We start from the raw sequence: 11,150 nt of genomic DNA on the forward strand, positions 1-11,150 counted from the left end.
GATTAACTACTCATGGTGTGATTGTGGTAACGTACAAGAACTCAAGTCCATTTGTTTTCCGGATCTGGAATACCTTACTATTAAATCCATAAAAACTCAGTTGAGCTGGCGCGCTTCAGTCAATAATCCACCCAGTTTCCCTCCATCAAAATGCATACAAAATGAATCCCAAACGTTACTAATAAACTTTTCCAAACAAGTCAAACAACATTTATAATCAAACCTTAGGTACCCTAATACATAAATAAACAATACATTTTAAGACGAAGAGTCGTTATTGTCTTTACCGGAGAAAAATACCAAAGAACGCGCTCTCATTCATGCGCTTGGAAACACTACAGCCAAAATGGGAGCCACCTAGACAAACTACAATTTCTGGCTCATTTTTCCAAAAACCAGCCCGAAACTCTTTCTAAAGACTGTTGACATCTAGTGGAAGCCCTAGGAACTGCAATCTGGGAGGACTTCGCCTTATAATAAAAGTGACAGCCATTGAAAATAGTGGTAGGCTGAATTTCTTTTGGGGGGATGGTTTGTCCTCGGGGTTTCGCCTGCCATATCAGTTCTGTTATACTCACAGACATTATTTTAACAGTTTTAGAAACTTTAGAGTGTTTTCTATCCAAATCTACCAATTATATGCATATCCTAGCTTCTGGGCCTGAGTAACAGGCAGTTTACTTTGAGCATGCTTTTCATCCGGACGTGAAAATACTGGCCCCTACCCAAGAGGGGTAACCCACTGTTCCTAGGCCGTCATTGAAAATAAGAATTTGTTCTTAACTGACTTGCCTAGTTAAATAAAGGTAAATAATGGCTACAAGGCCCTTCCTCACCCTCCCTTTAGCAAATCAGATCACGCCTCAATTCTGCTCCTCCCTTCCTATAGGCAGAAACTTAAACAGGAAGTACCCCTGTTAAGGATTGATCAATGTTGATCTGACCAATCGGAATCTATGCTTCAAGATCACTTTGATCATGCGGACTGGGATAGGTTCTGGGTTTCCACTGAGAATAAGAGGAAGTGAATAGAGGATGTTGTTCCCACTGTGATTATTAGAACTTATCCAAACCACAAACCATCGATAGATGGCAGCATTCGCGCAAAACTGAAAGCGCGAACCACAGCAAAGTATCTGGGAACATGGATGAGTACAAACAGTCCAGCTATGCCCTCCGTAAGGCAATCAAACTGGCAAAATGTCAGAACAAAGACAAAGTGGAGTCGTAATTTAATGGCTCAGACGAGTTCTTATGGCAGGGACTCCAGACAATTGCGGGTTATAAAGGGAAAATCAGCGAAGTCACGGACACCGATTCCTTGCTCTGGACAAGCTAAACACCTTCTTTATCCGCTTCAAGGAAAACCCAGTGCCAGTGCTGAGGGCCCGTATCCCTAGCCGCTCCCTCAGAGCATGTGCAGACCAGCTGGCTCTAGTGTTTACAGACATTTTCAATCTCTCCCATCCCAGTCTGTTGTCCCCACTTGCTTCAAGATGTCCACCATTGTTCCTGTACCCGAGAAAGCGAAGGTAACTGAACTAAATGACTATCACCCCGTAGCATTCACTTCTGTCATCATGAAGTGCTTTGAGAGGCTAGTTAAGGATCATATCACCTTCACCTTACCCAACACCCTAGACCCACTACAATCGCCATTGCATCTGGACAAGAGGAATACCTATGTATGAATCCTGTTCATCAACTACAGCTCAGCCTTCAATACCATAGTACCCTCCAAGCTCTCATCATTAAACTTAGGCCCTGTGTCTGAATCCCGCCCTGTGCAACTGGGTCCTGGACTCCCTGACAGGCTGAACCCAGGTGGTGAACGCAACAAAACGAAGGAGCTGATTGTGGACTTCAGGAGACAGCGGAGGGACTGTTTTTTGGCATGCACATCACTGAAAACCTGAAATTGTCCATCCACATAGAAAGTGTGGCGAAGAAGGCGCAACAGCGCTTGGCCAACAAGATCCTTACAAACTTCTACAGATGCACCACTGAGAGTCATCCTGTCGGGCTGTGTCACCGCCTGGTACGGCAACTGCACCATCCAAAACCGCAGGGCTCTAGAGGGTGGTGCGGTCAGCCCAACGCATCACCAGGGCACATTGCTTGCACTCCAGGACATCTACAGCACCCACTGTCACAGGAAGGCGAAGAAGATCATCAAGGACCTCAGTCACGCAAGCCACAGTCTGTTCACCCCACTATCAACTAGAAGGCGGAGGTAGCACAGGTGCATCAAAGCTGGGACCACCAAGACTGAAAAACAGCTTCCACCTGCAGGCCGTCAGATTGTTAAATAGTCATTACTAGCCGACCTCTGCCCAGTACCCTGCACTGAACTGGAACAATATCAAATAAGGAACATGGCATTCTCTCAACCTTGGCTTGCAGACCTGCTCCTGTCCATGTCAAACACATAGGTGTACTAGCCCACTAGTTTAGCAAGCAACACCATGCTGGGCAAGGCCCAGCGAGTGGTGCTTTCCGTGATGGATGGATCACATAGCTGTCCATTTGTGCTCAGTTTTAAGGCAGAATACTTACAACCCCTTCTCATTATCTCTCTTTCTCACACACCCATTGTAATGTGCACCTAGGCAGTGCATGAGTTTAAATTTTGTGAGTTTCAAGTTTGGGGAAACGTACAATTTACCCTACCATTTCTACCGATCTGGGTCCCAGTTATGATTTTTATATGTGCATTTTCATGGAACAGTTTAATTTAAATAATAACGATTTTGTTTCTCAAAATAAGCTCCTGCCATTATGGACACATTGATTCACCATGAGCCATTGGCGGCTAAAGAAATGAATGCATGGAAGTAAGAGGTAGCCTAGGCCAACGTAGCAATAACTTCCTTTGTCAACTAAGTAAAAATACATATAGCCGACAAATGAAAACAGAACATATCTTGATGAAAATGCAGGTTCATTCAATCACATTCATCTCTCTATTCCACCTGTCTGCCTCCATTTCTATTGGTCTTGACTTGAGCTATTGCTAGTGAAGTGCAACATTGTATCAAATCAATTAACTGGGTTGGTCTGGCTCAATGACCGTATACATGAAGGTCCAGCCCGAAGCTGTAGCTATCGAACTTGCTGTAGCTATGGAACATTGTATCAACTACCCTATTCCGGGCCCACAGAGACAAACACAGCTGTTTTTGTGCGAAGGGAAATGTGTTAATTAACATAAACAAATGTAGCATCTCCAGGCCTCCATGCATACAAGCCGCATATAAACCACGATGCTCGCCTTTGGAACATCTACATTTTAAAAAGTCTAATAAATCAATTGAATATACACCATCACAATAAATCCATTATATATTTTAGCTGGGTCTAAAGAAACATTATGATATGAAGAAAATGTATTTCAGAATAACAGAACATGAGTTGGTCTACTGTATGTTATCTGCATGCCATTCCATAGGCTGTAGGCTTGTTCATTTAGCAGAGAAGATATGCTTATAAGTCCCGTGCCATTATAGATTTCATAGTAAGAAGAATATAATTGAACTTAGCTGACTAAAATAGAAAGGATATTTTTTCCCATTCCTGAACAAGAGTGTGCATATGTGGCTATGTTGAGCCTAAAAGTGATCATTTGAAACAGGTCCTATAAACTAGATTGAGTTACTTGGCAACGTTAGTTGTGAATGATACAAACCATAGAATGTCTTAGAAATCAACAGATAGGCCTATATGGGCTGCATGATGCGACTATAGGCTACTGACGATTTGAGAAAGTTGCAAAAAAAAAGTTAGCATATTTTCACCCATCAGACTGTTCTCAATTTAATATTGTTTTTACTAACATGTAAAATTAGTTTCGATTTATAATTGCCCATTATCAAATAGGCAGGAACAGTGGCAAGACAAAAAACACATGTCATCCGTATGCGCTCGAATAGCGAATGGAGGCCGCTTTCCCACTGGTTCGTTTCACTCATGTCAGGTAGGCTACATTGGTTATTTCATCACGCGACAGGTGACATTCCACCCAAACTCTTTATGTCATGGGCTCTCCAACCCTCTTCCTGCAGCTACCCAGTGCTTCATTTGGGAAACCAAGTGAAATCTGTTTGGGAGCATCGATAGTAACATGTTTTCACAATTAAACATATTTCATTAAACTGTTGACAGACCCTCTCTCTGCGTGCTGGAGAGAGGAATGAAGGAGAGAGAGGAGATGAAAACCCATGGTGGTGAGATATTATGTAGATAAAGGTAATGTGTCAGCCTATTAATTATGAAAATATAACAAATGCCATATTCCTAGGCTATTCAAATACAAATTCACTATAATTGTAGGCTAACTCTGAATTTGTTTCATTTAGGCTAGACCAATTATGTACCAAAGATATCTTGAATCAGTATTTTTGTTTTTCTGCGGTAGGCTATGTATTGTATAACTACACAATCATTTTAATTCAGGGTTTTTTTTGGACTTGGGCTGATACGCTGCCTTCGGAAAGTATTCAGACCCCATGACTTTTTCTACATTTTGTTAGGTTACATCCTTATTTTAAAATTTATGAAATCAAATTTTCCCTCATCAATCTACACACAATACCCCATAATAACAAAGCAAAAACAGGTTTTTAGAAATTTTAGCAAATTTATAAAAAACTAAAAACTGAAATATCATATTTACATAAGTATTCAGACCCTTCACTCAGTACTTTGTTGAAGCACCTCTGACAGCGATTACAACCTCGAGTCTTCTTGGGTATGATGCTACAAGCTTAGCACACCTTTATTTGGGGAGTTTCGCCCATTCTTATCTGCAGATCCTCTCAAGCTCTGTCAGGTTGGATGGGGAGTGTTGCTGCACAGCTATTTTCAGGTCTCTCCAGAGATGAGCTTTAAGTCTGGGCTCTGGCTGGGCCACTCAAGGACATTCAGAGACTTGACCCGTAGCCACTCATGTGTTGTCTTGGCTGTGTGCTTAGGGTCATTGTTCTGTTGTAGGGTGAACCTTAACCCCAGTCTGAGGTCCTGAGCGTTCTGGAGCAGGTTTTCATCAAGGATCTCTCTGTACTTTGCTCCATTCATCTTTGCCTCGATCCTGACTAGTCTCCCAGTCCCTGTCGCTGAAAAACATCCCCACAGTATGATGCTGCCACCACCATGCTTCACAGTAGGGATGGTGCCAGGTTTCCTCCAGATATGATGCTTGGCATTCAGGCCAAAGAGTTCAATCTTGGTTTCATCAGACCAGAGAATCTTGTTTCTCATGGTCTGAGAGTCTTTAGGTGCCTTTTGGCAAACCAAGTGGGCTGTCATGTGCCTTTTACTGAAGAGTGGCTTCCATCTGGCCACTCTACCATAAAGGCCTGATTGGTGGAGTGCTGCAGAGATGGTTGTCCTTCTGGAAGGTTCTCCCATCTCCACAGTGGAACTCTAGAGCTCTGTCAGAGTGACTATCGGGTTCTTGGTCACCTCCCTGACGAAGGCCCTTCTCCCCCGACTGCTCAGTTTGGCGGGGCGGCCAGCTCTAGGAAGAGTCTTGGTGGTTCCAAACTTCTTCCATTTAAGAATTATGGAGGCCACTGTGTTCTTGGGGACCTTTAATGATGCAGACATTTTTTGGTACCCCTCCCCAGATCTGTGCCTCTAAATAATCCTGTCTCGGAGCTCTACAGACAATTCCTTCGACCTCGTGGCTTGGTTTTTGCTCTAACATGCACTGTCAACTATGGGACCTTACTGTATATAGACAGCTGTGTGCCTTTCCAAATGATGTCCAATCAATTGAATTTACCACAGGTGGACTCCAATCAAGTTGTAGAAACATCTCAAAGATGATCAATGGAAACAGGGTGCACCTGAGCTCAATTTCGTGTCTCATAGAAAGGGTCTGAATACTTATGTAAATAAGGCATTTCCGTTTTACATTTTTATACATTTGGAAAAAAATCTAAAAACCTGTTTTCACTTTGTCATTATAGGGCATTGTGTGTAGATTGCTGAGTTTTTATTTGTATTTTGATTTAATCAATTTTATAATAAGGCTGTAACATAACAAAATGTGAAAAAAGTCAAGGGGCTGAATACGCATAAGCCCTTATATGTATGAGTGTTTAAATTGATAATCACCTTAGAAAGCACTGTCCATTTTGTTGTGTTAGGATTTGAAACAACATCCACAATGACCATGTTTTCCACTCAGTTTCAAATTGATCATCACAGTGAGGTGAGTTTTAAAAGCATGATACTGTTTTGATAAGTGTTTGATGTGATTTTCAATTACATTTGCATTGATGTCAGCGTGGTTAGAGGGACAATAGAGCCCTGAGTACCAGGCCATTAGCTACCTGATGATAATTCGCGAGTTGGGTTCTACTAACACATGTCATAAGGAGATTACCATGACTCAATGGTCACGTAGAATTTATTTATTTTACTGCAGTCATGACTCATGACTGGTCACACAACAGCCCTAGTCGTGGTGAGTTAAGACAATCAGAAATCGGACATCCCCAAATGGGCACTTTCCTACATTTGTCAGCAGCAGGCAAGTAGTACTTCTCTGCGTGCTCAGGCGTCCACGCTCCATCAACATTAAGAAGACAGCAAAACCAGACACATGCTCGTTGCTCACATGGAACGCTCCGAACAAAACACAATGAAAAAATTGACAACACTCAGAAATTATGGTATTACAACCAAAACTTGTTTCTCACAAGTGGAGCAGGTTGTGAACTCTGCAAACAACATTTCCACTGCAAGAATAAGAACAGTAATTGACTGAGGCCTAATTAATCCATGCATTAACAGAAATGTATGTAACCAAATGATGGGATTAACTGTAAATGTACTACTGGTGTTTTGATAAAAATAAACATTAGAAGTGCAAACAATTAACAGGAGACAGCTCACCATATTCTGGAGAGCTGAGCACATTCTGGAGAGAGATGTACCAAATGTCTTTGTCACACACTCCTCCCCTTCTTGTCTCAACATTTCAAATTTTCCTCAAGACACATTATCTTCACACATATTTGAGATGCATTGCTTTTCACTGACAGCCACTTCTTAATAATCAGCGAGGCCTACTGCTACCTGCACTGCACAAATTATGGGATAGCCAAATAGGCATATAGGCCTCCACGCTTATGATTTGAAACAATCCACAAAAAAAGCTAATGGTCCAAATTAAGCATTTTCCTACAACTGAGCAAATCAATGTGGTGCCTCCTTTGTGCTTTGTGTAATATCATGTTGGTTCCACAGGTGAGCGCAAAGATGATAGAATGAGAAAAAGTTTATGAATACCCATAGTCTATTACATGATCTTCTTAAAAATCAGATGCTTTTTATTTTCCGTTAGGTCAAGTAGTTGACAAGTCAATGAATCAAAAGAAATTGCTTAAAAAAAATCCCCCAGAATGCAGCATCTCAATTTAGCTGAATGCCTATGGTATGGGTTCAAGGCATTCTAGCAGAGGCTTGTTAAAATGAGCCCATTAATGTAGAAAGCCTTATTTAACCAACAATGCCATGTCTGCCAGTGAGAACCCAGTAACTGCACAGACCCCAGGAGCCAGGCTGACAACAGGATGGGATGCTCAAGAGCTTTAGAGCAGTCAGCAACTTAAAAAAACATACCCTTTACCAGTTCAGTTCACCACACACACACACACACACACACACACACACACACACACACACACACACACACACACACACACACACACACACACACACACACACACACACACACACACACACACACACAGGGTCTTAAAGCCAAATCAATGTGGGGAAAGGGAAGGCTCAGAGGTCCTGGTGTCTGCCATACCATACTGCTACATAAAAAGGTGAAGGATGCCATGTTAGCAATTGGTTCCAATTGACAGAGGATTGGTCATGGTCAGTCTCCTGGGTGGAAATCCTGGTGAGAATGTGGCTATTGCACCAGCAAGGGGGCAAGAGAGGACAATGCTGGACAATAGAGCACTCAGAGGAATCTGGCTACAATGGAACACACTCACAGTGGATCACAATCTCCCCCTGTTTTAACTCTTCAACTACCAGATGTTCACATACTTAGCAGTGTCTATATGACCATTATACAGTGGGGGAAAAAAGTATTTGATCCCCTGCTGATTTTGTACGTTTGCCCACTTACAAAGAAATGATCAGTCTATAATTTTAATAGTAGGTTCATTTGAACAGTGAGAGACAGAATAACAACAAAAAAATCCAGAAGAACGCATGTCAAAAATGTTATAAAATGATTTGCATTTTAATGAGGGAAATAAGTATTTGACCCCTCTGCAAAACATGACTTAGTACTTGGACGCAAAACCCTTGTTGGCAATCACAGAGGTCAGACGTTTCTTGTAGTTGGCCACCAGGTTTGCACACATCTCAGGAGGGATTTTGTCTCACTCCTCTTTGCAGATCTTCTCCAAGTCATTAAGGTTTCGAGGCTGATGTTTGGCAACTCGAACCTTCAGCTCCCTCCACAGATTTTCTATGGGATTAAGGTCTGGAGACTGGCTAGGCCACTCCAGGACCTTAATGTGCTTCTTCTTGAGCCACTCCTTTGTTGCCTTGGCCGTGTGTTTTGGGTCATTGTCATACTGGAATACCCATCCACGACCCATTTTCAATGCCCTGGCTGAGGGAAGGAGGTTCTCACCCAAGATTTGACAGTACATGGCCCCGTCAAATGATGCGGTGAAGTTGTCCTGTCCCCTTAGCAGAAAAACACCCCCAAAGCATAATGTTTCCACCTCCATGTTTGACGGTGGAGATGGTGTTCTTGGGGTCATAGGCAGCATTCCTCCTCCTCCAAACACGGCATGATGAGTTGATGTCAAAGAGCTCCATTTTGGTCTCATCTGACCACAACACTTTCACCCAGTTGTCCTCTGAGTCATTCAGATGTTCATTGACATACTTCAGACGGGCATGTATATGTATTCTTGAGCAGGGGGACCTTGCGGGCGCTGCAGGATTTCAGTCCTTCACGGCGTAGTGTGTTACCAATTGTTTTCTTGGTGACTATGGTCCCAGCTGCCTTGAGATCATTGACAAGATCCTCCCGTGTTGTTCTGGGCTGATTCCTCACCGTTCTCATGATCATTGCAACTCCACGAGGTGAGATCTTGCATGGAGCCCCAGGCCGAGGGATATTGACAGTTCTTTTGTGTTTCTTCCATTTGCGAATAATCGCACCAAATGTTGTCACCTTCTCACCAAGCTGCTTGGCGATGGTCTTGTAGCCCATTCCAGCCTTGTGTAGGTCTACAATCGTGTCCCTGACATCCTTGGAGAGCTCTTTGGTCTTGGCCATGGTGGAGAGTTTGGAATCTGATTGATTGATTGCTTCTGTGGACAGGTGTCTTTTATACAGGTAACAAACTGAGATTAGGAGCACTCCCTTTAAGAGTGTGCGCCTAATCTCAGCTCGTTACCTGTATAAAAGACACCTGGGAGCCAGAAATCTTTCTGATTGAGAGGGGGTCAAATACTTATTTCCCTCATTAAAATGCAAATCAATTAATAACATTTTTGACATGCGTTTTTCTGGATTTTTTTGTTGTTATTCTGTCTCTCACTGTTCAAATAAATCTACCATTAAAATTATAGACTGATCCTTTCTTTGTCAGTGGGCAAACGTACAAAATCAGCAGGGGATCAAATACTTTTTCCCCCCACTGTATATACACTGGAGAAAAATATAAATGCAACATGTTGCAAACGCACAAAAAGCTTATTTCTCTCAGATATTGTGCACAAATTTGATTACATCCAGGTTAGTGAGCATTTCTCCTTTGCCAAGATAATCCATCCACCTGACAGGTGTGGCATATCAAGAAGATGATTAAACAGTATGATCATTACACAGGTGCTCTGTGTGCTGGGGACATTAAAAGGCCACTCGAAAATGTGCAGTTTTGTCACAACACAATGCCACAGATGTCTCAAATTGAGGGAGCGTGCAATTGGCATGCTGAATGCAGGAATGTCCACCAGAGCTCTTGCCAGAGAACTGAATGTTCATTTCTCTCCCATACACCACCTCCAACATCGTTTTAAAGAATTTGGTAGTACGTTCAACTGGCCTTACAAGCGCAGACCACGTGTAACCACACCAGCCCAGGACCTCCACATCCGGCTTCTTGACCTGTGTGATCATCTGAGACAAGCCACCCGGACAGCTGATGAAACTGATGAGCATTTCTGTCTGTAATAAAGCTCTTTTGTGGGGTAAAACTTGTTCTTATAGGCTGGGCCTGGCTCCCCAGTGGGTGGACCCTCCCAGGTCGGCCCTCCCAGGCCCAGTCATGTGAAATCCATAGATTAGGGCCAAATTAATTTTTGTTTATATTTTTGTTCAGTGTACCTTCCTTACTAAAAACAGGTCTACATATAGTATGTCTTGGTAAACAGCTTCGTTCACTTTTTTGTTACATTTTGTAGACATGCCTATGCATTTTCTTTTAATTTTTATTTTTTTTGTTATCATGGTCATGCATGAGCTCTACTCTAATCAAATTGCAATTATGACCTGAATCCGGGCCCCTACGGTAAACCCATTTTTGTCATGTAATATTTAATGCCACCACACCCAGTTTCTCCAATTAGCCAGTCATCTGGCCAGCTGGGGCCTCAACTTTTAGAGGGCGGTTTAGTGGAGAGGCTGGGTATTTGAAGAGACCACTGGCTGACAGGCAGGGCAGTCACAGGGAGGGACCAGTGAGTCCTGCCAGTTCTCCAGAGGGGCACTTTGTGGCACAGACTCTGCCCAGATCAGCTTACCCTTTCACAGCCCAAGCCCCGTCTCCCACAGGCCCTCAGCTCCAGCTGACAACAAGGCACCAGCTGCTAATTATCCGGCTGATGGAGGGGTGAGACTGAAGTGGGACTGTCAGAGCTAAGGGTGGCAACACTCTCTAAAGAGATGTGGTGTGGGATGGCCAAACAAGTTCCAAAAATAGCAGCATCAATACCATTATGTTTTATTTCAATATCTCTATCCAGTAGTACTACTCTTTACTAGAAATCAGATGAATAACCATTACCTCATTCTTTCACAGAAAAGGGATTGGTCTGTGTTCAGAACAGATGAGAAACAGCATTTTGCATCTTAGATGATACCGAGACTGTAAGAACAA

This window comes from Salmo salar, chromosome 01 (assembly GCF_965601325.2).
Source record: "Salmo salar chromosome 01, fSalSal1, whole genome shotgun sequence".
Classification (NCBI taxonomy): domain Eukaryota; kingdom Metazoa; phylum Chordata; class Actinopteri; order Salmoniformes; family Salmonidae; genus Salmo; species Salmo salar.